Here is a 22851-nt window from a genome sequence, read left to right as displayed (position 1 = left end):
GAATAGGAAGAGTAGAAGAAAAAGACAAAAAATTTAAAATGGTCAAAAGTCCTGAAAAATAATGAGCTTGAATCTTTGGAAGTGTGTAACATATTCTAAGAGCCACAAGGCCTAGAGTTAAGAACAAAGACCTCTCAAAGTCATCTTTATTCTCCATATCTTGGTGCTGCTAGGATGAACAATTCAAAATAATTTTACTAAAAAAGAAGTAATTGATATTTTTGTACAAAAGCTATAGAAAAACAAAGTCTATGAATTGCAACTGACCACACCTTTGTCTAGAAAACCAGCCAACTCTGAACCCATTTCTAAAGTTGGTGGGTTAAAATTCTTGTAGAGAATTTTTCATCTGAATGATATATTTTTTAAAGTGCACTGAAAATAAAAGCTGGAGTCAGATATGGTGGCTTGTGTTTATTTATAATGGCCATAGGCATTTACTCCTCCCACCATGTAGGGTTGGAGCTCAGGTTCTCAGGCTTGGTGACAAACACAAACATCTTCACCCACCAAGTCATTTCACAGGCTCTTGCTTTTTTTTTTTTTTTCTTTTTTTCTTTTCCCCCAAACCTCTAAAACAGGGTTTCTCTGTGTAACAGAGCCCTGACTGTCCTGGATTTAGCTCTGTTGGACAGGCTGGCCTGGAACTCACAGAGATCCACCTGCCGCCTCTGCCTCCCAAGTGCTGGGCTTAAAGGGGTGCACCCCACCACCACCCAGGTGTTCTTTTTTTTTTTTTTTTGGAGATAGGTCTCATATAGCCCCAGGGTGGTCTGGAACTCTGTGTGTCGACAAGGGTGATGATGAACTCCTGATCCTCCGTCCAGGAATACAGGCCTCGGTTACAGCATCTAACCGCCATGTGACAGTCATTTTCATAATCTCAGGAGCCCCGCAAAGCACTGTCAGAGAGCCCAGATATAACTGGATACCGTCCTGCTGCTTTCTAAAGTGATTTTACATTGCCTCTCATAAAATTCGCCTTGGAGATTTTGCTCATGAGGAATGAATTGTGACCTAACAAAAAGCCTTGTAAAGCAAGTGAAAATGGGGGCTGAGGAGATGACTCAGCAGTTAAGAGTGCTTCAGTTGGGTGGTGGTGCGTGCCTTTAATCCCAACTGAGATGGGCAGGTCTCTGTCAATTCAAGGCCAGCCTTGGTCAACAGTGTGAGTTCCAGGACAGGTTCCAAAGCTACTGGGAAACCATGTTTGGGGGGATGGGGAAAGACAGAGTGCTTCCTGATCTTCTAGAGGACCCAAATTCAGTTCTGGTCATGTGTATAGCCCCAGCACATGAGAATCTAAGATAAGAGTACTTCAAGAGTTGGATTACAGTGTGAGATGTCTCGAACCAAAATGAAAAAGTTATTTTTCCTTAGCATATTTACTATACATCATGATAAAATTTTTTAATACTATGCTGTGTGTAATACATAGCTTTAACAGAAAGTAAATGTCAGCTAAATAGGACCTCTCTAAATCATGCTATAAAAATCTGCAAGCAAAACATACACCAGTGTGCGCACAACACACATACATATACCCCAAGATTCTGATGAGATCACAGAAGACATTATTGTCTCAGTTGTGACAGGTCAAAGGTCCTCCTGTCGTCGTTTCACAGTAAAGGCTTGCTTTTACCGCCCATGGAGAAGGGAGCACTGGAAACTTCTTCCCCATCACCCAAATTAATCCAAGTAAGGAATCTGCTTCCACTTCATACAGCATAAAGAATGACATGGCACACATGAAAAACAATGGGAGAATTACGATGTCCCTTCATGTGGAAAAGGAAGGTGACGTGCATGCTTGCGTGCGTGCGTGTGTGTATGTGGATTTAGCAGGTAAGGACAGAAGGAGAGTACAAAGGAAATGAAGTTTCCCACTGCACCTTTAGCGAGCAGACTGCTTAGGCTGCCCTGCATTCCATGCAGTGTGCATGCAAAGCTAGAAAATACACTGCTGAGCCAGCCGGGCAGTGGTGGTGCACACCTTTAATCCAAGCACTCAGGAGGCAGAGGTAGGCGGATCTCTGTGAGTTTGAGGCCAGCCTGGTCTACAAGAGCTAGTTCCCGGACAGGCTCCAAAGCTAGAGAAACCCTGTCTGGGAAGAAAAAAGAAGAGAGAGAGAGAGAGAGAGAGAGAGAGAGAATATATACTGCTGAATGCAGCTTCAAATTCTGCCAGCCCCGCTGTCCAAGTGTTCCCTTCAAGGCTATACCAGAAATTCCTAGTCACTCTGACACAACAGCTCTTCAGAAATGCAAAGGAGCTCTTTGACTGCTCTTAGACTAAATTCCTCATATTCCTCAACCTTTCCTTCCAGTCCAAGAACTAAACCTCCTCCTCCCTTTCTACTCCAAGCGCTTCACTGACACTCGCAGTTCTCCCGAACTGTGTCCCAGAATGGCACGCAGGCCGATACTCAGTTGGTGTGACTAGTTATGGCACATGGAGGTAGGAAGGATAAAATTTTTAAAAAGTAATGGAAGACCGTGGTGGGAAGAAAAACAGTAGAAGCCATTAAAAACCAAGCATGATCCTTTAGCTGTAAAGATTAAGAGAGAAATACCCTTTTGTTGAAAGAAGTCAAGGAAAAATGAATCGGGAATAGTCAAAGGCTTGATGGCTGTGAAATTTACATATTCTGTTTTAACTACTATCATTAGAGTATTTCGTTGAAACATATTTGTCCAGTCAGTAGTGATATTATCTAAGAAGGTAAAAGAAAAAAATAGAGTGATGACTGCTTTTTTTGGGGGCGGGGGGAGTTTGACAGGGTTTCTCTGCAGCTTTGGAGCCTGTGCTGGGATTAAAGGCGTGCGCCACCAATGCCCAGCAAGTGATGACTGCTTCTTATAATTTACTTTTAGATTATAAAACAAGGCCCGAGAAATTTAAATTTGGTATAATTTAAATTGAACAAATAGTTTGATAATTCCCTGTATGATATGAAAACCAATTTAAGCTGAGCAGTTGTGGCACATGCCTTTAATCCCAGTACTCAGGAGACAGAGGAAGACAGATCTCTGTGAGTTTGAGGCTACAAGAGCTAGTTCCAGGACAGTCTCCAAAGCTGCAGAGAAACCCTATCTCACAAAACCAAAAAGAAAAAAAGAAAGAAAGAAAGAAAGAGGAAAGCCAACTAAAAGCAGCTTTTAGCAAAATACATAAGCAAGGCTGAAGATGTCACTCAGCCAAGCACTGACCTAGCATTCTGAGGGCCTCAAGTCCAATCCCAAGTACCTCAAAAGGTAAGTAAAATAAATAAAAATAAAATACATATACAAAATTTATCATACTAGAAGTGAAATGCGAAACTGTTTAAGTAATTGTGGCTCGTAAAATACCTACCCATGGCTGGAGAGGTGGCTCAGTGGTTATGAGCAACCACTGCTTTTCCAGAGGACCTATGTTTGCTTTCTAATACCTATGTCAGAGGGTCCACAGCTTTCAACTGTGGACTTGGAACTCCAGGTCCAGAGGATCTGACCCCCTCTTCTGGCCTCTGAGGGTACATTCTCATTCCTGTCTAATGCAAACCAATAAAAACTGGGGGAAGTAAAGGGAAAGCAAGGTGGCCAGGTGAATACATTTATTAGTGTTCTAATTATTAGCTAGTTCACATTCCCAGGTAAGCCAACAACAATGCATATTTTGAGTATTATAGAATGAATCTACTCTTGTGCAAATACACCACATAATTAAAAATTAAATCTTAAAAAAAAAATACCTGCCCACAAAGACCTTAAGTTCTTGGTGTTGCTCAGCCATGTTCTGTATCACAATAATGACTGTCTAAGGATTCCAAAGTGGAATCAGAGAACTGTAAGGAATGCGGAAGATCGCTTAGTTCCATTTTCAGATATGATACATAAAGTCCAAGGGATTTAGCAGCAACCAGACCTGGGAAGAGGGATGGAGGATGTCTGAGCAATGCTGAGGGCTTCTGTGATAGGTTTCATTTGTAATGTATTATACAGCGAGGCTCGAGTCCTAGAGACCTCTTCAGATCACCTTACAGAATGGGAACCAGGGCAATGGTCAGGACAACACACTTGGTGAACACCGCTTCACACACGCACACATACGTGCACACGCACACCTTTCAAACCCTGCCCCGATTCTTCCTCTATTAAACCTATAGTTTCAGTACCCCCAAGGTGAAGTTGAGGGTTACTGAACCCCCTACATCTTCACTTCACAGTGAAGCAACGTTGAGTAAACCTCCTTTGTCTGACTAGCCAGGCATGGTGGTTCACACCTGTAGACATAGCATTTGGCTGTGGCTACATGAGGCACTGCCTCAAAAAAAAAAAAAATCAAATGATACTGTCAATTCAGATGACATAATTTGGATCCCCAGAACTCACATGGTGGAGGGAGAGAATGGACTCTTATAGGTTGTCCTCTGAACTTCCTTCACACGCAAGTCATGACACTGGCATGTGCGCATGCGCGCGCACACACACACGCACACACACACACACACACCACAAATACCAAGTAATATTTTTTAAAAGAGGAAAAACTAGTTTAATGAACATTAGTCTTAATAGTGGTCATAACATCCTCGACTAAGACAACCAATAAAAAATGGCGCCTTTGTGGTCAGGTGCATACATTTACCAGGGTTCTAATTGGTGGCTGGTCCACCGTCTCAAGTAAGCCAATGACAATGCATTTTTGCATATTATAGAATGTATCTACCTATAATTGCTTATCATTCACACTCTCATTACAGAAGAAATGTAAAAGTGAAGCCAGATGTGGGGGATCATGCCTACAAACCCAGCAGCAGTCTAAGACTCTAGGATTTGGAAGGTTTCAAAACCAACAGTGAATTTCATGCTACCCTGGGCTACTCTAAATAATTAACAAATAAATAAATAACTATTTTAATGAATTTTTTCTCGTAAATAATGTAATATAATATTTCCCTCATAATTTATCACCCAACTCTGACCACGCTACCACTATCACCGTGCTGGGGAACATCACTAGGAATCTTTGTGCTATAATTTGAATTTCATTTTAACACGTCTCTGCTATACTTAACATATTTCTACCAGGAATATAATAATTGTCAAGGAAACAAAAGATAGGCACAGTTGCAGATGTCTGTAATCCCAGCACTTGGAAGGGTAGAGTCAAGAGGATCAGGAGTTCAAGATCATCTTCAGCGAAGTAGTGAGTTTAAGGCCAGTTTACACCACCTGAGACCTGGTTTCAAGAAAATAAAGTTAAGGAAACCAGTCAGAACAATGTTTACCTCAGGTCCCATGCCACCTGCCTGTGAAATCAATATGATTTTACTGCAATTTTGTTTTTGTTTTTGTTTTTGTTTAGTTTTTTTCGAGACAGGGTTTCTCTGTAGCTTTTGGAGCCAGTCCTGGAACTAGCTCTTGTAGACTAGGTTGGCGTCAAACTCACAGAGATCCCATCTGCCTCTGCTTCCGGAGTGCTGGGATTAAAGGTGTGCGCCACCACTGCCCAGTTATTACTGCAATTTTAAAGAAGAGAAAATAGACTCAAAGCAACTACTCTACAAAGATTTGAAAAATTAATTTTTTAAATGAGTAATTTAAATGTGAAGAGATAAACTTACAGGAGTCATCAAGGTATGTAAATAGTGGAAAATACTGGGTTTATAACAGAAACCTGAATTTCAGGCATATCTGGAAGCTCAGTATGAGCATTGTTTTGGACACAATATTCTCTGCTACTAAACAGGGCTTTATAATAATCTCTAATTCATAGTAGTAACAGAACTAAATAAGATGTCACATGGTACTGCTATAACATGCAAGAGTACTAATACTGTTAAAATGAATTCTCTGACCTAATTCAGGAGGCATAGATCTCTGTGAGTTCGAGGCCAGCCTGTTCTACAAGAGCTAGTTCCAGGACAGGCTCCAAAGCCACAGAGAAACCCTGTCTCAAAAACGAAAAAAAAAAAAAAACCGAAGACTTAGAAATCTAATTTCCACAAGCTTCCTATAATTATATCTATTTGGGTGTAGATTCTGTTATTTTGTTTGTTCCAAAATAAGACCATACATGAAATACACACTTACAGAGATGTTCTTTCTATCATCCAGAGGTGATAAAGCCACAGGGTCCTGTGATTACAATATGTTCCACTTCTTACTGTCTCTGGCCATAGGATCCTTCTCTAGGGTGGGATCCAGGCTAAGGAACCCATTCAGGCATCCTCAGTGCTTTCCGAAATTTCCCTGATCTGGCTCACTTTCCTTCAATCATTCTGATTTAGAAGCCTGGGACATAAATGATGTGTATCCCTCAGTTTCCATGGTGATCCTTCATTTACAGTGTAACAATATATTTTTCTGGAATCTTAATCCTATGTAGAAACTCCAAAAGAAATATATTTCCAGTTTACTAGAAGGAGACCTTTAGTTTCTACTTCTTCAACAAAAATACTATTTATTATTATTATTATTATTATTATTATTATTATTATTAAACTGAACCAAGTTCTAGAAGCTGCTTTGTTGTTGATAGCACCTGTAATTGTATCAATTCTCACATCTTTAGTATGACCAAGCTTTCCCATGCAAGCTTAGTCTTCAAAATATAAACTGGCACTCATAGTTGTTAATAACGATTGTTAATAACAGTGTTTCGAATAATGTATGTACAAGCAAAACATTACACATATTTTAGGTAAACTTTTCCTGTTTTATTTAGGACATCAATGTACTTTTTGTATCTTTGCACTCGGTCAGCAAATCTTTACTACACTCTTTTGTCTGGCACTGTTCTTAAAGAATTTACATTCAGAGAAAGGCTATGGATGGGCAGTCAGACTCCATTCACATCAAGAACTGGGAGAAGGCAGAGTGAGGACGTAGCAGTGGGAGCTTTGGTGAGAGGAAGCAATAGAGAAGAGTAAGTGGAGGGTTCCCAGAGTCACCAGAGACCGAGATGCAAAACAGGAGTTAGGCGGGATTACATAACAAGGTTGCTGGGTGAACACTGGGTGAACAAGTTCCTGTGGGGGTTTGGAAGGGAGAGCAAAGAGGGCATCTCGAGCTGAGGGAACAATACACACTTGGACTGGGAAGCAATTAAAAAACGGGTTCCGCTCAGAGTCACTGGGCACCAACACCATGGAAATTAGAAAGAGAGGAAGGAGGACTTTGGTAAATTGGCTTAAAGCTTGAGACTTGCAGCTGGAGGAAAGTTTTAGTGGTCGAGGGTGCACGCTGCTTGTGCAGAGGACTCAAGCTCAGTTTCCAGCAGCTACTTTGGGAGGCTCAGAACTGCCTGTAACTCCAGCTCCAGAGGGATTCGATACCTGTGGCCTCCAACAGCACTTGCAGCACACACACACACACACACACACACACACACACTCACACACACACATTGCCGGACATGGTGACTCATTCTCTTAATCCCAGCACCCTGGAGGCAGAGATAGGCAGATCTCTGTGAGTTTGAGGCCAGCCTGGTCTACAGAGCTAGTTCCAGGGCAGTCAGGACTGTTAACACAGAGAAACCCTGTCTCAGGAAACTAGATAGATAGATAGATAGATAGATAGATAGATAGATAGATAGATAGATAGACAGATAATCTAAACAACAAAAATCACTTTAAACTTGGGGCTAAAGAAATGACTTGAGGGGCTGGAGAGATGGCTCAGAGGTTAAGAGCAGTGCCTGCTCTTCCAAAGGTCCTGTGTTCAATTCCCAGCAACCACATGGTGGCTCACAACCATCTGTAATGAGGTCTGGTGCCCTCTTCTGGCCAGCAGGCATACACACAGATAGAATATTGTATACATAATAAATAAATAAATAAATATTTTTTTAAAAAAAAGAAATGACTTGATGGTCAAGATCACGCACTGCCCTTGCAGAGGACCCAAATATCATTCCCAGCACCCACTTTGGTTGGCTCACAACCACCTGTAACTCCAACCCCAAGGACCCAAGTCTCTCTTCTGGCCTCCACAGACATCTGTACTCACATCACATGCTCGTACCCACACGCAGACACACACACAGACACATGTACATATGATTGTTTTAAATATTTTTTTTAAAAAAGTCAGACCCTACCCAGAGGGCAACGAGCAGCACAGTGAGCTACATTAGGTGAGACAAGTGTCATCAGTAAGAATCTAAAACCTGCCACTCGGCCTGCACAGTAATCACACAAGGTCAATGAATAATCTTTAAGGAAGTGGTTATAACAGGAATATGGACCGAGGACCATTGAAAAGAATCATTTGTTTTTTTTCTTGTCTCTAGCCCTCAAAAGACAAGAGAATCTGACCAGTTTTCACGGAACATAAGCAAATGCACAACAAGAAAAGTTGTCTGAGACTCCTGAGCTTTTCTTTTCTTTTCTTTTTTGTTGTTTTTCTTGCTGTTGTTTGTTTTGAGACAGGGCTTCTCTGTATATCACTGGCTGGAACTCCCTCTGTAGACCAGGCTGGAGACCCGCCTGCTTTTGCCTTCCAAGTGCTGGGATTAAAGGTATGCACCACCATCTCGCATCTGAACTTTCATTTTCATAAAGAAATGCAGAGATGATAGAATATATTTCTCTTAAACATTGACCTTTTAGTAAAAAGCAAATATTTAAAAATAGAATATACAAAAATTACTCTTTATTAAAATTTTTCACTAACAATAGTGTAGAATGTGTGAGAAATTGACTTCTGAAAAGTGGAAGAATGGCCAGAAAGTCTATCTCTAAATAAATAACCGAGAGAGAGAAAGAGAGAGAGAGAGAGAGAGAGAGAGAGAAGGGGGGGAGGGAGAGAGAGAGAGAGAGAGAGAGAAACTTCCAGGAGCTGAAGAGATGGTTCTGCTGTTGAGAGTGCATAGTGCCCCAGCAGAGGACTAGAGTTCAAGCCCCAGTTCCTACATCCAGCAGCCTACAGCTAACTCCTACTCAAGGAAGATCCAGTGCCAGCATCCAGTTACCCTGTGGTGGCTGACATCTGCACAATACTCATAATGAAAAGTAACAAAAATAAATAAATCTTTTTTCAAACAACTTAAAGAAAGAATGGGTCAGCAGAGGCTTGTTTGGGGGAGGGGCTGTATTGCAGACCACACGCTCTGGGTTCTGCCCTCACACCCCCATGTCCTCATAAGAGGAGGAGGGCATTCAGCAGCTGCAGACATGGTCCCTGTGTCTTTGTTTAATGAAGTCTTTCTTCCTAGTTTTGCTAGTGTGCCTACTCAGGTTATCCCAGAGGGCTTTGCTTCACCCCTGCCTTTCATGTCATGCCTCTCAGTGTGAGTTTGGAAGCATCTTTTCTCTCTCTCTCTCTCTCTCTCTCTCTCTCTCTTTCTCTCTCTCCCTTGTCCAATCAAAAGGCAAGCACTTTTTTTTTTTTTTGCTGTCCTGTGTCTGCCATCCTCTGGGAACGTCATTGAAGTAAATAGTCCCAGCTGCCTATTTTAGTGAGACACACACCGAGAAAAGTCCGACAAAACACCTCACCCTACCCTCTCCCAGCGCTTGATCTGCTGCAGGCTGCTGCTCATCCTGCCTCTACACTCTTCCGCCTCCAGAATTCTCCAGCTCTGTGCACACTTTATCTATCCAGTCGTTCAGAACCATTCCAGTCTTCCCTGTATCCCCTACAGTCAGCTACTTCATATAACTTGCTGGCTCTGCCTTCAGAATACATCCTGAGTCCCAAACATCAGCCTCCAGGCAACATCACATCTTCCCCTAGATCTCAGCATAGTAAAAACTGTAAAACTTAGCCTTGTCTTTGTATCTTTAGGACCAAAAGATTATAGTTGGAATCTTTCCCTGTTGTATCCTTCAAATGTAAGCTGCATAGATTTTAACTGGAATCAGCTTTTCCCTTCAGAATGCTATGAAGGTCTCCAGGCGTCTATCTGTCTCGTCCCACTTACTCTTCCCCACCTCTGAATGTCACTGCCTTATGAACCAGGCTGCAATGCTTGACCAGGACATAGCTTCCTGTGGTTAGACCAGGAAAGTGCAGGTGGGGCTGGAAACGAGACAAGAACCAGATTGCAAACGATCTAACGCATCACTCAAAGAGAATCGACCCTTGATCCTTCCAGCGATGCTAGTCACATAAAGCAGCTAAAGACTGGAAGCCATATAACCATATGGCAATTGTGAGTGCAGTAGCCATAAAACAGTAAAAAGATTTTAAGTAGCAAATAAGAACCCTGGGAAAGGCATGAATTACAAACAACTAGGTATTGCAGCATAAAGTCTAGATTTATAGTCATCAGCTGATGTCCAGCACAGATTTCCCCTCCTCCTCTCCCTCTTCCTGCCGTCTCTGTCTCTCTGTCCCTGTGTCTCTGTCTGTCTCTCTATCCATCTCTGATCCTGTATGTGTGTGTGTGTGTGTGTGTGTGTGTGTGTGTGTGTGTGTGTGAATACAGGCACATGGGGACATGGATGACCAAGCATGCATGTGGAGGTGAGCAGATAACCTTGGTGTAAGTCTCACTGCATCTTGCTGGAGACAGGGTATGTCTGACATTGTTCTGTTGCATACCCAGACTAGGTGGCCCTCAGTCTTCTGGAGATTCTGTCTACTGCCCATCTCCCTTTAGGATCACTGGAATTACAGTCATGCACTACTACGTCCATATTTTCTGTGGGTTCTGGGGATTAAATTTGGGTCCTTACACTTGCATAAGTACTGGACCACAGCCTTCTGCTTCCGTTTTGTCAACTTTTTTGATGAGCAATAAAATAACTCTCGATTACAGAAGAAACCCTGTTGGGATCTCTGAGTTCCAAGTAAAAACTAGACTATACCCTTGCTTTCTTGCTACTCAGTATGGACAATCCACTAACAAAAGAGTTTAGAAAAAAGAACTTGCTGATGACAGGACCAAATAAGGCCTTATATTTCAACTTTGGGGCACTGATATTTCCATTGTGAAAAGTTGTATAATATGTATGTTGGTTATTTTTCTTATTTCTGAGACAACCTAACAACAAAAACTTAAGGACCTGGAGGACTCTGGGGATGGAAGAGGTACAGAAATGGACAAGCCCAGCCAGGAAGAGGCTAAACTGCTAGGGAAGGGCTGTGTTAACTTAGTAACTCTGTGGGAGAGTCCAAACCATCAGGCCAGAAAGAAATGAGGCCAAAGTGTGAGGCACCTGACCACATTGTATCTGTACTCAGGGGCAAGACTGCCCTCTGACCCCCTGACTGCCACATCTGTCATATGGCATATATTGGCATACACATGCATGGTACACATGCGCACACACACACACACACACACACACACACGAGGTAGATAGATAGATAGATAGATAGATAGATAGATAGATAGATGTAGAGTATAATTTTAAGAGGTAGAGACATAACCGAGCAGTTACTAGGACTGGTTCTACTTGCAGAAAACCAAGGTCCAGTTCCCAGCTCTTACATTCGCAGATGGTGGCTCACAACCCTACTGTAACTCCAGTTCCAGGGGCTCTGACATCCTCTTCTGACCTCTGAGGGCCTTGCGCATATATGGTGCACAAACATACATGCAGGCAAACAAATACACATAGAATAAAAACAAACTTTTCTTAAATTTAATCTTAAAAATATTAAATATTATCATCTAAAGCAGACAAGTTTTAAATGACTAAAAGATGATATACTAAAATGATAGTTTTAGAATAGTTCATCTATAGATGACTTGCTTATTATCTGCATTTTTAAGATCTGTTGCTTTGTGATTTAAAGCTTTCTAGGGTTCTGGTTATAGCTCCTGATAGAGCACTTGTATAGCATACACAGATCCTTGGGTTCAGTCTCCATCACTGGAAATAAAAATTTAAAACTAACGATGTCTCCAATTCTGGTTTGCTGTTACTTTGAGACAGGGTCTCACTCTATAGCCCAAAGCTAGCCTGATGCTAACTCTGAATTTTAGCAATCCTCTGACCTCAGCTTCCTGAATATTGGGATTATAGATGAGTTCCAACACACTCAGCTAATGTCTTTCTTTAAAAAAAAAAAAAAAATCACCCCACTTGTCTCTGGAACTATTCTGAAAACTTGATTTAAAACAAAACACATTTGAATAAAGTTTATGAACATTTTATTTATGAACTTAATTGAAGATTTAATATACAATTGTAAAAATAAAATCTCACATTTCATCCAGAGAGCAATTCATGTTCATCAAGCCATAGAAATAGCTGTTTGGGACAGGTAGTTATGTAATATTTTACCTTTTTAGATTTATAATTTCTTCTAAGTTTTTTTATATAAATCTTTAAGTTTTAAAATCTAATTTATTTATTTATTTATTTATGGTTTTTCGAGACAGGGTTTTTCTGTGGCTTTGGAGCCTGTCCTGAAACTAGCTCTTGTAGCCTTGAACTCACAGAGATCCACCTGCCTCTGCCTCCCAAGTGCTGGGATTAAAGGTATGCGCTGCCACCACCCGGCTAAGTTTTAGGATCTAGTTTATTTTTAACTATGTGTATCTGTGTGTGGATATCTGGAGTGTCGGTACTCACAGGGGACATTGGCACCAAGTCCCTTAGAGTTGGACTATAGATGTTGTAAGATGTTAGACACGGATGCTAGGAATGGCACTGGATCCTCTGCAAGAACGGCACATGATCCTCATCATGGAGCATCTCCCTCTCCTCTTGTAATGTCATTTTAAAGATCAAAATTAAGACATCAGTGAATATACAAGGAACATTACAGTATGTACCCAGAATGAAGGACCATTCTCTTGCGAGGCTTCATTTCTATATAGCTGATCTATATATGCTGAATCTCTGATGTAACAAACACCATTGTGCTATCAGGCACCAGAAACCTCACTTGGTTACTTGGGCAAACTCATCAGCACTTCTTTCCATTACATTGAATTCACCCCATCTCCCTATAGACTCCATTTCTTCCTTTTACAGATAGACATTTGTAGTGAGTATGGTGTCATATGCCTGAAATCCCAGCTCCCTGGAAGCAGGGGAGGGAGGGTTGTGAATTGAAGTCATCCTGGGAAAGCATGCCTTAAAAATAAAAACAGAGAGGAGGGGGAAGGAGAGGTAAAGAGGGAGGGAGCGAGGAAGAGAGGAAGGGAAGGAGGGAGAGTGGGGAGGGAGGGAGCTCTTCACTAGCTCACCAATGTCCAAATGTATGAATCTCCATGGTGGATGTGATTTATGCGCAAACTACACCACCCCTAGGTGATGACAGCAGGGAAAATTAAAGACATCTATCTATAAGAGGCCTGACAGAATATGCAAAACAGCTGTAGATAGAAGCTGAGGGGGAAGTGATGAGCCGAGGATAATGCCCAGAACTCTGAGCCTTTACTCCCTGAATGGTGATGTCATTTTCTAAAACAGAGCCATGGGGTGTTCTTGGGGGAACCAGGGCTCCAGTCACGGCTTGTGTTGTGTAGAATGTGAAGCATTTGCTGGACAGCGAGGTGGAGACACCTAGGAAGCACTTGGGTACACAGAGCAGATGCTCAGGAGAGCAGCGTGAACCCATCAGTGTGAAAGTCGCTCTCCAATAGGGAGTGGGAACATGGTCTCCTGAGACAGTCGGTGGCTGACAGCTTGTCCCTCCACCTAGTAGTGGAAATGCGGACAAGTTGATGGCTTCTTGTCTGCGTCTTCTGGGTTCAGAAGGTGGGGACAAGAAGAGTGCCCACCTTACCACGTCACAAAGATGAAACCATTTTGCTAGCACACAGCAATCAGAGTACACATTGCAAATGTCTTTCAAGTAATCCTCTTCAAGAAAGAATATATAAGAATTTGTTGTGGAGAATAGTAAGTGGAAGAGAAACCTGAATAAAACTTTCTAGTTTCACTTGCTTTTAGTTATGTGGTTTTGTTTGGTTGGATACTTGGTTAGTTGGTTTGGTTTTCTCTTTGTTTTGGCTTTTTAAAATGGGGTCTAATGCAGCCAGGCTGACATCGGATCTGCTATGTTTCTATAGCTGACTTTTAACTCCTGATATTTCTATCCTCACAATCACTTACTTATACTTTCTTTATAACCAAATGTAAAGGCCTTGTATTTAAACATTAGAGCCCCAGTGACTTTACTGCAAATGACACTTTGGATGCACCGGTCAGATGGAGATGGCTCCCAAGTTGCTTTGGGGGCACTTGGAGGTCATTTATTTCAAACCAGCTGAAACAGCTGTCTCTTCACCTGAGCCCCAGTGTCTGCTGGGTAACCTTTGACTTTCTGTGAGCAAAACCTGCACACTCAGTTTGTACAAACCCAGTCATTTTCAGTACAAGGTCCCATGGAGAGCATAGTTTGGCTGAGCATAAGCACCTGGCCAATAGCTTTGCTTCTGCTTATGATCACTTGCCTTCCCCAACACCTCAGGAATCCGTTTCTTTGCTTCTCTTTTTAATTTTATTCATGATTACTGTGTGTGTGCATGCTATATGGACATCAGGCAATCATGCCATGATCACACATGTGGAGGTCAGAGGACAGCATGGATGGAGTCTGTTCTCTCCTTCTACCTATACATGGACTCCAGAGATTCAACTTAAGTCTCTGTCTCCAGGCCTACGCAGCAAGCGCCTGTGCCCACTGAGCCATCTCCTAAACCATCACCCTGAGGAGACAGATTTGAGACTTTTGCTGGTCTCTACATGACAGAAGCCTTATAAAGTCTCCTTTGCAAAACTTGTCCTATCAGAGACTGGTGCGCTGTGCTGGTTTAGGCTTTGGTGACCATGTCAACATCTTAAGACGCAGTAAAGAACAGGTGCGACACTTCCACCAACTTCTCTCCTCTCAGGAGACACGGACACGAGGACACTGAAGCACAGATGGGAGAAGAGTCAGTGCTCTGCTCCTAGTGCAAGAGCGTCCTCAACTTAACGGGCAAGCTGCCAGATTATTTTACATTGAAAACACGTTTGAGTCTAATGTAGACAGAAGAGAAATTACATGTTTAGCAGCAATAAAAGGAGGTATCTGGTGTTCTTCAGATACTTATAAGAAGTTTATTTAAATAACAAGTGTACATAGTACATTGAGAAAAAAAACTAGTCTCTCAAGAGGAGTTCAAAACCTTCTCGAGTCAAAAATCAGCTGTCTCCTTCAGAGATTCCTGGTTGAATAATTAATATGCATAAAGTATCCTAAAAGAAAAATTGCCCAAGATCCCTGAGAATTACTGTCTAATAATTTCCTCAGACTTCATATAATTAGATATCACAGATGCAAAATTAATATGCCTGGCGTGAAGTTAACCTTTCCCCTCATCCTTATATCTGGCAAAGCTCATAGTGCACTAATGACTAAAAATTAAAGAAATGAGCATTTTTTTAAGAGAATTTATGTTATGGGAGTTCCCTGCTAGTTTACTCCTAGCACTTCCAACACGAATGTGTGAGGGTTTCCCCATGCCAAGCACTTCTCTGCCAACATGGACTGGGTGTCCTGTCATTTGATTTAATACTGACAGGGTCTACCTGGAGCCACCAATTCCACAAGTCAAGGACTGCCTACCCCAAGACTGTCTCACTCCAGACACCAGTGGCAAGACTTGCATTGCCACCCACACTTCTTATTGGCCAGCTAGCTACTCATCATGAGTTCTTGCACTTTCTTCCTTCTGTCTAGTGGTTTACAAGAATAGTTCATAAGATTAAAGAGAAAAGCTTCTTACCATCACCTGCTGATTATAAATGACTCATCATGAACAGCCCACTGAGGAGAGGCATAGGAATGGTGTGGAAGAACAGCAGAGATTCCACGCTCTCTCTGGGGATACCTCCCTCCCAGCTCCTCCAAGTGTTCACCAATTTGGAAGCTCTCAGAACCCTGCGTTTGTTTTATTGAGAGGTTCTATTTTCTAGGAGTAGTTGATAAACCACTAGGCACTCGTGATTCCATTAAATCTCCAGCCCATTGCTTCTCCTCAGACGGGTAGAGCCTACTGCACCGAGAGCTTGGTTTCTCTAGCAGCCATCCACCATCATGAAGCCATCTAGGGTCACCCTGGCAACATGAACTCAGCTGTAGTCTAAAACCGTTTACAGATTACAGATGTTCCTATCACCCTCATTAGTGAGGAGATTTTAAGAGTTTTGAAACTAGGAACTAAGACCAATTATGTCTATGTTTTATTGCCACAGATAGAAAAAGAAGCCTAGAAATTTTTAGCAGAAGTTTTGTAATCTTGCAGTTTTCTAATCCACTGAGTGAACTTGCCCCCCAGAAAAGCATTTGTTGAGACGGAGACTTTCAAGCACAGTTTTGCAAACTCTAAACCGTGTTGTAAAAGACATGAATCAGGAACAGCCAGCTGGAGTGAGGAATCAGGAAGGTGTGGAGAAGCAAGGAGCTTCCACACTCTTGCTAGTGTGGCCCAGCACATGGGGCCGTAGAGTTGCGCGGAATTTTAGATGACATTTAAATATGAAGCATCTTAGGTTCCCCTGAAACAAAGATTCAAGTACAAGTAATTTAGTGGGAGTTACAGGAAACACCATCTGGAGAGTAGAGGACAATGAGGCCAGGAAGGAAGAAAAAACAATCGACAGAGGATGTTGTCTGCAAGCCTAGCAACCTCTGTGAACAGCTGGAATGCATTTCCCATGGATTCACTCCACAGTGGTGTCACAGTACCTTAAACTCCACCCACCTCCTCTTCCCCCGAAAAAGAGGAGATTTACCTTCCAGATCCCATCACCCATCGGTGAGAGCTGCTCCCTGGTTCATATCCTGGCACTTTTGTTAGTTGCATGCATGCAAGATTCCAGAAAGAAAAACAACCCCAGGCATAGAAAGATACAGAAATTGGCAAGTCAGGGGCTGGAGAGATGGCTCAGCAGTTAAGAACATTGTGTGCTCTTCCAAAGGACCCGAGTTCAATTCCCAGCAACCACATGGTGGCTCACAACCATCTGTAATGAGGTCTGGTGTCCTCTTCTAGCAGGCATATATGCAAACAATATTGTATCCATAATAAATAAGTGAATATTTAAAAAAAAGAAATTGGCAAGTCAGAAGGGACAATACATTGTACCAAAGAAAACAGGGAGGTGTGAAATAAATAGAGCTGGGTTTATTGAATGCTTCACCTTACATACAAGAGACCCCAGATTCAAATCCCAGCACCAGAAAAGAAACTTCAAAAATGATAATAAGCTTCTCTGGATTATTCAAATAAAAGGCTGTTTCTCTGACATGGGGAGACAGCTCAGCTGGTGAAGTGTTGCTGCTCAAGCCACCACCATATCTAAACCCAGTATCCAGCATCCATGCAAATAGCCAGGTATGGTGGCACACTTCTAATCCCACGCTACGGAAGCCTGGGAGAAGGACCACTGGGGCTTGCTGACCAGTCAGCCACACCTAATCCGTGAGCCCAGGTCCTAGTGAGAGATCCTGTATCAAAAACAAAGAAATGAAACAAGGTAGACAGGAGGGGCACCCAGATTGTCCACTGATTTCCACATGCATCTGGGTGCACACACACTAGCATACCTCTATGTGTGTGTGTGTGTGCTTCCTCTGCTGCCATTCCTAGCAAAATTCTTCAAAAATTTTCTAGCTTCTGTCTCCGAATGTTCTCAGCTCATTCTCACTTGAACATACTGCACTCAGATCTCTGGGCCACATCACACCAAAGCCATCAAAGCTATCCTAATGGAGTCACCAGGGCCCTGCGAATCGCCCTAATTCTCACTCTTCATTTTACTTGACTTACTAGCACTATTGAATGCGGTTTTTCTCTCCCTTTCCAATCACACCCTTCCTTGGCTTCTCCGACTAATCTGCTGGTCCTTTTTCTGTCTAGTGGACTCCTTCTTTGCTTGACGCCGCTCCTTATTTTCTTGGCTTTCTAAAACCAGAACACCCGGAGCTCAGGGCACGTATGCTTCTGCCTCAGCCACTCCTTCTATGACCTCATCCAAGCCCATGGCTCTTGACCATGATCTGCATGCAATCTTGCAAATGTTATTATTCTCCAAGCCCAAAACTTCTGATGCTAAAAATAAAAAGTTTACTCCCTGTACAATCACCTCATTTGATTAACAGTGGGCCTTAGACCTTGGATTTATCTTCAACACCCTCGTTTACATCACGCGACACCTCAAGTCTGCAGAGTCTCCAGCGTATCCTGCCACCTGTATCTTAACTCTGTTTTCAGAGCTAGGAATGGTAGCTCACACCTATAATCCCAACCCCTGGGAGGGAGAGGCAGGAGCACGGGTTCAAGGTCAACCTTAGTTATTCGGTAAGTGTCTTGGTTACTTTTTCTATTGCTGTGATAAAATACCAATACCAGGCAATTTAGAGAAGAGTTTATTTGGGGCTTTGAAACAAACAGACAGACACACACAAACACACACACACACACACAGAGAGAGAGAGAGAGAGAGAGAGAGAGAGAGAGAGAGAACACATGTAGTTTGGAGGGAAAAGTGATGTGGGTGGCAGGGGAGGAAGTGAAGAGGAAGGAATGAGAGTTGATCAAAACATATGAACTAATGAAGTTCTCGATAAAATTAACAGTAGATAAAATACACTATTATCTATTTGGAAAGGATATCCGGTTTTCTGGAGCAATTTGTTCCTTTCACGACTGCTATGAAGCTCAGGTAAGGAAAATTAGAGGCAACCTGATCCCCACATCAGCCTTCACTTTGCTCTGCTACCTCTCTTTCTGCTGCCTCCCTGCCTCGCAGTCCTTCAGCGAAACCCTAGGTCTGAGCACAGAGGACAGTTCCCACTCGGAGCCCCTGACCCGTGGCTTCAGAGCAGCCCCTCATTCAGGCCCTTGCAGCTTTGCTGTATGACCGGTCTGCGCTGCTTCGTAGGAACTATGCTCCTCTCCTCTGTCAAACCAGAACAGATGAAAGAGCCCTGAGGCCCCAGGCTGAGAAAGCATTCCAGGTACTGGTTGTAGGCACCAGGTGCCAGTTCCTATTCTCACTCAGTAGGACTCTGAATATTTGTAGTCCCAGGCAGCTGTATGAGCCGTGTGAAAGGATATCGTAGAATGAGGTTGATTAACAGCAGGACCTCTGCATACCTTCCGAAAGGTTCTAAAATGTAGGACTATAGTACTGACCTAAACGTATGGCGGACCTTGACATTTTAAAGAGTATTTAACTTTTCCATAGCTTCTAAAGGATGGAAGAAACACACACACACTCAATTGGGCAGCCATCTACTGTGCAATGAATGCAGAGAAGTCAGAAATAAAATGGTTTCTGTGAGACACTCTAATTTTTATGGGAGAAAAGTGATGCTCTGGTCTCGATGACAAACAGGACAAAGGGACAAAGGGACACTTGCTCAAAAAAACATCTGCACCTGTCAAGCTTGCTTTTTCAAGAAAGGGTGACACCTTTGACATTTAACCCACTAGACACTGCTATCGACCACGCACATGAAGGCATTACAATTTACTGGCAACCGAACAGATATGAACTCTACTCAAGTTATCCTGCCTAAAAATGCCTCCAGATGTGTTAAAGACACCCACAGGCACACACATGTCTCAAAATCCCAAAAACGAAACAGGCAAATCAATGGCTTATGGCAAACACAAGTCATTTTTAAAACCCAGGGGGAGCAAGGAAACCAGCTTCTGAGTTCTAGATTCTGAATTCCCACTGACCTGCGATTTGTGGGGCCCATACCTCCTCCTCTTCATAGGGATATCCTCTTGGGCTGTACGGACCCCACATATTCTGAGTTACCTTTTCATTCTTCTGGGTGGCACAGGCCTGTTGTACTCAGGTGAGAAGACAGAGGAATTCGTCCCTATCACATGGGCAGAGGTGGTATTCGATTACCTTCTATCGGCTAGATTATGGGGTTAGGGAACTTGATCAGCTTACAGTCTGTGAGTGTTCAGACACAGTAGTGCAAGCAACGGGGTGGATGCCGGTGCACTAAGGGCCCTGCATTGAGGAGACACCAAAATTTGACAAAGAATGCAGTCGGATACTAATTTTTTTTCTAAATCATAACTGCCCAGGGACTGTTAGTAAAGGAGAAGTGGGGGCGGGGGAGGCCGAAGCAGTGAAGTCTTCAGCAGTGAAGGCGGACCGGCTGTGCAGGACCGGCTGTGCAGGAGCTTGTCAGCCTGCATCTGCTATTTATAGCGCTACCATTGACTCTGTGTCAACACAGCCATCTCCGGACTGGAGATGACTAACAGTTTGGGTTGATTTGGTTTAATTAGATTGGATTAATATGGCCACAGCACAGTTGCGTGGGAGGACCATTAATTAGCCATCTCAACTAGATGTTGTTGTTTTTAAGTGTAAAACGCTCTTTCCCCAAATTTGGATTAAATGTATGCACTTGTATGCCAACCCTCTTCTCCCTCGGATTCCCACCAGAAGCCTGTGGCCCACACAAGCTCACGAAAGCAGCTGCTAGCGAGCTCAAGGGGGAGTTCCACATCTGAGCTAAAGGGGTCACTTGTGGTGAAGATGAAGAGGCACAATTCCTGGGGTCAACAGAAAGCCCTTCTCTGCCACTGGCAGTGAGCCCTTGGGCCAAGCTTTGAGATTTCTTTTCTTTTTAGTGCCTTGTCTCTTTGGCAGCTCTGGCATCGAACCCGGGGCTTCACGCATGCTAGGCAACTGTTATACCTTCCCCCCAGCCCATGTGTGGGTTTCTTCCTTTGGTTAGGAAAATTTCATTTCAACAGGAAAGAATGTGTATCCAGCTCCCCCACCACCACCAAGTATGCCGTTGAGTTTGTGGCAGTCGCGGGGGTCAGCTTATCTGGAGTGCGTTGGATAAGCCTCAGCCTGGGAAAACCCCCTTCATTACCATGGCATCTCCCCTGCCAGGTAAGGATTTGTGCGTGTTTCTTTATTCCACCAAACTCATCTCACCTCTAAAATCAAGCTAATAATGATGTCTACCCTTTAGGGGTTTCAGAGTTCGATGATGTAGTCAGCTGAAAGTATTATCAGAATGCCTGCCACAGCCTGAGCAACAAATGCCAGACATTATTATTGGAACTCACAATGGGTATTAGGCTAAAGGAAACTTTGTAGACTGGTTCTACTGGATACGTTTGGATCAGCATATACAGCAGTGGGGGGGGGGGAGTTAAACCTCAGTTCTATTCACAATTTCTTCAGGGACAGAGCCCAGGGCCCTTGCATATGACAGGCGAGCATCCTCCCTCTGAGTCACACCCCCAGTTGATAATTTGGTTCTGTTGATAATTTGGTCTCAATAATTCCTCATTATAGGAGGCTGCCCTGTGTACCATGTTATGGTTAGTGGCATATGGAGGAGCTTTCCTGAACCTCAGCTGAAGAACTAAGCAGATTATACTGGCTTGTACTGTGGGATGGTTAGTGGCATATGGGGAGCTGTTCTGTGTACTGTGGGATGGCTAGTGACATTTGGGGGGTTGTCCTGTGTACTGTGGGATGGTTAGTGACATTTGATGGGGGGGGGTTGTCTATGTACTGTGGAGTGGTTAGTGACATTTGGGGTAGCTGTTCTGTGTACTGTGGGATGGTTAATGGCATTATGGGGGTTGTCCTGTATAATGTGGGATAGTTAGTAATATCGAAGGGGCTGTCCTGTGTACTGTAGGCTGGTTAGGGGCATGCCTGACTTCCAACCACTGTATCACCTCTTCACAACTGAAACAAAACCTCTTCAGATGTTGTAGAAGGTCTCATAGTGGCAAGTTCACCCCATTTTGAGAATCTCTATAAAAAACACATCATCTTTACCATATCATTCTTCCTATTGTCTGCTTAGTTATTTCCTCTCTATAGCTAAATGATAAATTAAAATGACTTTTCCTTTATCATTAATATAAGACTATGAAGAAAACCAGTGTCACACTTACTTCCCATGATCTCAGTGCCTGGCACATGATGGAGAAATGGGCTGACGGCTACACATTGGAACATTTTTCAGATGGATGGGCAAAGAGATGGATGAATGGTGTCATATTAGATCAGCTGTCAACTTGACACAGACCTAAGTCATCTGGGAGGTGGGCACCTCAACTGAAGAACTGACCAGATTATACTGGCTTGTGTCTGTGGGGTATCTTCTTAACTGTTAAGTGATGTAGGAGGGTCTGGCCCACTTCCGGCAATGCCATCTCCAGCCGGGTGGGCCTGGCCCGTATAAGAAAGATAGCTGAACAAAGCAGAGGGAGCAAGCTAGCAAGCAGCATTCCTTCACTGTCTCCACTTCCTAACTCCAGGTTCCCAGCCTTGATGGCCTCCCTTGGCTTAGCTAGTAATGGCAGTGTGATGTGAAATAAACCCTTTCCTCCTCAAGTTACTCTTTAGTCATAGTGTTTATCAAAGCAACAAGAAGATAACTAGGACAGAAGGGTACATGTTTGAACATTTCAGGGGTGTGTGTGTGTGTGTGTGTGTGTGTGTGTGTGTATTTTCACTTTGTTAAACCATTGTGCTCACCACATGGGTTTACTCTCTGACTCCAGTACACTCAGGAAGGATCTAAGTTTGGTTGCACACCCACTCACAGAGCCAAAGAAACATGGCAAGCTGGCCCAACACTGGCACTTGAAGAGAAGAGCAAAGCAGAAGCCCCCATCCACAGACCTTCAGGGTAAGGAGTCAGAGGCTAAACACAGATTGTCTCCAGGAAACTGGGCCAAGGTTCCTGTTGGGGTCAGAACAAGAGAGGAGCAAAGACTGGGAACAGGAAGTGGCCCAGGAAACTCCCACAGGCAGGGAGAAGGGGATTAGGGCATTCCAGGCAATACTGTGTGATATGATCAAGATGGGCTGAGATGTGTCTGAATTAACCCCTACTAGCCTAGCATCTATTACAGTCTAGTCGATATTGTCCAGGATGGAGATACACAGGGTA

At 43.2% G+C, this 22851-nt stretch overlaps 1 non-coding gene across 1 annotated transcript; it reads right to left on the bottom strand.

Annotated features, from left to right (window-relative positions):
• Positions 1-20672: 20672 nt before the first annotated feature.
• On the bottom strand, positions 20673-20830 carry LOC121454076. The gene has a single exon (XR_005975165.1). It is a non-coding gene; the product is annotated as a U1 spliceosomal RNA (small nuclear RNA).
• Between the last annotated feature and the right edge of the window lie 2021 nt (positions 20831-22851).

The sequence above is a fragment of the Microtus oregoni genome, unplaced genomic scaffold (genome assembly GCF_018167655.1).
Source record: "Microtus oregoni isolate MIOR12 unplaced genomic scaffold, Mior012 000000F_ref0000247, whole genome shotgun sequence".
NCBI lineage: Eukaryota > Metazoa > Chordata > Mammalia > Rodentia > Cricetidae > Microtus > Microtus oregoni.
This window is presented reverse-complemented; position numbering and strand designations above follow the sequence as displayed.